The 4,233-nt window shown below is 34.0% G+C and overlaps 1 non-coding gene across 1 annotated transcript; it reads left to right on the forward strand.

Annotated features, from left to right (window-relative positions):
- Nucleotides 1–3,017: 3,017 nt before the first annotated feature.
- On the forward strand, nucleotides 3,018–3,181 carry LOC123390088. The gene has a single exon (XR_006604730.1). It is a non-coding gene; the product is annotated as a U1 spliceosomal RNA (small nuclear RNA).
- The last annotated feature ends 1,052 nt before the right edge of the window (nucleotides 3,182–4,233 follow it).

The following is a 4,233-nucleotide window of genomic DNA, read 5'->3' on the forward strand; positions in this document are numbered from 1 at the left end:
TAAGAAATTTTAAAAAATTATCTTCTAGTTCATTTGTTAGTTTTCTCTAGTGTCGATTTTGCTTTTCATTGCTTTTATTGTGGCTTTAAATTGGCAGTCTGCATTTTGCAGCATTCTTGTTTATTTTATCAATTTTATAAAGACAGTACCCTTTGAGTATTATAGACAACATTAATTTTACACTTAATAAAATATTCATATGCTTATTTTGAGCAAAGAAAACTTTCTAAAAATTCTTTTTAAGAACCCTGTTTTTCTTCTCATGTTCTTTCTCCCCTGCAGTATTCCATGATTTTTCCTTATATGGCTTATTTTTTTTAGAGGAGATCTACATTTACCCAATATTGCTTTATAATTTGTAAAATTATCTAGGAGTCAAGTTGTGATGTTAACCAAATATATCAGAGAGGTCCAACATTCCCCTGCCCTAGATCCAGAGTGAGGAAAAAAATAATTAAAAAACAATAAGAAAAAAAAATACTAAGAAGAAAAAAAATATGAAAAAGTTATGATGACTATGTGACTATGATAAAAGCTACCACCAAAATCCCTGCTGGAGTTCCAGCAGCCTGGGGACACAGAAGGGAGCCAGGGCCAGAGTGTTTATCTGTGGGCTACCATTATAGTGGTTTTCTTCAAAAATTTTAAAAAGATTTTCTTTATTTATTTGACAGAGAAAGACACAATGAGAGAGGGAACACAAGCAATGGGAGTGGGAGAGGGAGAAGCACGCTTCCCAAAGAGCAGGGAACCCCATGTGGAACTTGATCCTAGGACCCTGGGATCATGACCTGAGATGAAGGCAGACACTTAACAACTGAGCCACCCAGGTGCCCTGGTTTTCTTTAACTTTTATTATTGAAACATAGTTGACATACAATGTGATATTAGTCTCAGGTATGCAAAGTAGCAGTTTGACAATCCTCTACATTACTCAGTGTTCACCACAATAACTATGGTCACCATCTGTCATCATATGATACTATTACAATATTATTAACTGTATTCCCTAAGCTGTATTTGTGGCCTAGCATGTGTATTCCAAAACCGGGAACACTTTCATCCATCCCCTCCCCTAAACTGAGTCTGTTTCTATCTTGGATGTGGCCTTTTACACCTAGAGCAAGTTATAGGGATTATCTACATTACAGAGGATACTCAGTGTCATAAGCATGCAAAAAACAAAAAAATCATCAAAGTGACCTAGGTAAAATCAGACAAAAATGACCTCGGATGGGCTTGGACTTTTACCGATGAAGAAGTCAGTGGTAATGCTGGGCTCTGAATGAGTGAAGGTGTTTGCAAACTACCACACAGTCTTTATGGGTATTGTGTGAAAAGAGGATAAGAAAACTCTCTACACGCTAATGTATCAGGAGCACCACCCTCGAACTTGAAGGACATGATGGGCAAGTATATTGGAATAGACAGAGAGAGATAAATGGTTATGTTTTAAAAAATGAGCTTGTAATATCCTCAGCTAATTCTGCCCATACTTGCTTATCATTCAAAGATTAACATAAAAGTGTAAAAATTTTTACAAAGCTTAAAAATCATTAGATATAGTTTATTCGAGCAATAATCCCCTCAGAATTGGTTATTACCACTATTAATGACTTGCTAGTTAGAGTGTTAATGGCCCATAGCAAAAAACTGCTGGTAATGACTGATTTCAAAGGGATTATTGCTTAATTAATGGCACTCTACCTATCCTTAGTCATTTTTGTAAGTATCATTTTTATTGCCTATTTTAAGACCCTGAACCTTAGTTTATTACGTTTGGAAGAATGTCACCAAGGCAGATAAAATAGATAATAATTTTCTGATTGTGGTTAGCTTTGCGGTGTGTGGGCATTTCACTAAGTTATTTCATATTTCGCTATCCCTTGCTAATAAAATGTCACTTGTGACTTCTTAGGTGGGTTACAAGAATATAACTTAAAAATTTATGTACTCGGTTTTGGAAGAAAAGAGTCCAAAATATTTCTGAATTAGGGGACATATTTTTGCACATTTCTAATTTGGATTGGGTAAAAAATGGGAAATATAAGGCTGAGATAAGATGAAATATTTTCCTTTGAGAACCTTCTCAGTCTATGCAGAGAAAGTTAGGCAGGATTTTGGTTTCAGCTTAGCCTCTAAGGGCTATCCACTTTTGATTTTCTGAATCTCACCCTCATTATTCGTACAGTTAGATTATTGAACTGGATTGCTTCATAGCTGTTAAATTCTATAATCAGAAATCACAGTTTCCAAAAGAGAAAACATTAACATTTGCATTATAGCTATAGAAAATCCTTTTCCAGTAAACCCCGTGGGATAACCAAATGATTCCTTAAATTAAACATGGTCCCTTTGAATACTGCTTGAAGGAAATAGGTCATCATCTAGGGTTTTGGAAATGAAAGTATTTTCATTATGACAGAGCTAAGCTTTATGGACTTTAATCCAGCTCAATTTCTAACCAGCTGTGTGAATTGGGGCAATTCTAGCACCTAAAGTGGGCCAACATCATGAGTTTTCTGATGTGATAAAAGTGATGAAACTTGACATTAATCAAATCACAGGACAATGACAACAAAAATTTATTGAAATATGTTTTTCCACAAAAGTTGCTTAAGTTGTTGAAAGTTTATCAAGTTCCTATATCTTATGGTTCATGTTGCATAATTTCGAAATATGCCTTGTTAAGACTTGACTCTGAAAGTCTGTATATAATCTTCTGTTACTGGTTCTCAAAGTGTGATCTGGGGACCCTGGGAGTCCCAAGACTCTTTCAGGGGGTCTATGAAGTGAAAGCTATTTTTTATAATAATGCTAAGATGTTATATGCCTTTTTTATTCTTGTTCTGTCACAAGAGTACAGTGGAATTTTCCTGAGGTTTCAGGGCACATGACACTATTTTGTAGTGACATGTACTGATATTTGGAAGATCTGCAGAACTAAGTGAATTAAGATTTTTCTGAATAACAATGGATTATATTGCAAAATTATGCATGGATAGAGGATTTATTTCATACTAACCTGGCAGGGGAGATACTATGATCACGAAGGTGGTTTTCCTAAGGTGAGGATTATCCATTGTACTCTGGATGTGCTGACCCCTGCGATTTTCCCAAATGTGGGAAACTCAATTGCATAACTTGTGGTAGCAGGGAATTGTGTTTGCGCTTCCCCCCTATAAAAAAGTATTCATTTTTCTTAAAAAAAAAATTCTTTCAAAGTGGAAGAAAGACCAATGGATTTTAATGTAGCAGAATATGAAAAGTTTATTGATATGGTTTCAGATTTCACTTAGCAACTAGCCTTTGAGAAACTACTACTTGTTGAGTTTTGGCATAGTATCAAAGAAGAATATCACAATTATCTGAAAAAAATTCTTTTAAAACCCTTCTTTTCCAACTACATATGTATGAGTCTAGATTTTCTTCAAATACTTAAGTTAAAATAGCATAGCAATAGACTGTAAGCAAAAAGAGATATAAAAATCCAGCTGTGTTCTAATTGAGCCAGACATTAAAATGATTTAAAAAATGTAAAATAATGCTCCTTCTGTCACAAAAATATTTTTGTTTGAGAGAACATTGTAATTGTTTTCATAAAACAACATTTATTTTAATAGTTAATGGATCTATGTTATCTCAAAATAAGCTAATGAATGAAGAATTTAAGACTTTTAATTTTAATTTCTAATATGGTAAATGTTAACAAAAAATTTCACATAAATAAATTCTTTGTGGTCCTCAATAATTTTTACCTGTGTATAAGGATCCTGAGACCAAAAGTTTTGAGAATTGCTGTTCTAACTCAATTATATTCCTAAAGACCTTTTTGCTGTCATTGTGAACTTTTAAGAAAATATACTCCAGGCCCTGAAGACAATTTCCAAGAAGAGCTTCTGAAAATGTGTTGAGATATGGCTCATCAATAGAATGAATGTTTGGCTTTCCAAGACAGAGATTTAAATGAGTAAACCTTATTTCGATAGAGAATTCTGATATGATAGATATTCTGATATGATATGATAGAGAATTCTGGTATGTTTAACGAAAGAATCATCCTTGTAGTGTATAGATCAGGTCTTTTGGGTTGTCACTGGAAAGTGAGAAGAAGTAGCATATATGAAAGAACGATAAACAGGCTCAACTGAAAATAAAGGAAACAGACAGAAGTGATGTGCTATTGTTACTTCCAGAAACCTGTATGATAAGTCCTCAGACCTGAACCTTGTG

The sequence above is a fragment of the Mustela putorius genome, unplaced genomic scaffold, assembly GCF_011764305.1.
Source record: "Mustela putorius furo isolate JIRA1106 unplaced genomic scaffold, ASM1176430v1.1 tig00537227_pilon_pilon_pilon, whole genome shotgun sequence".
NCBI classification, from domain to species: Eukaryota; Metazoa; Chordata; class Mammalia; order Carnivora; family Mustelidae; genus Mustela; species Mustela putorius.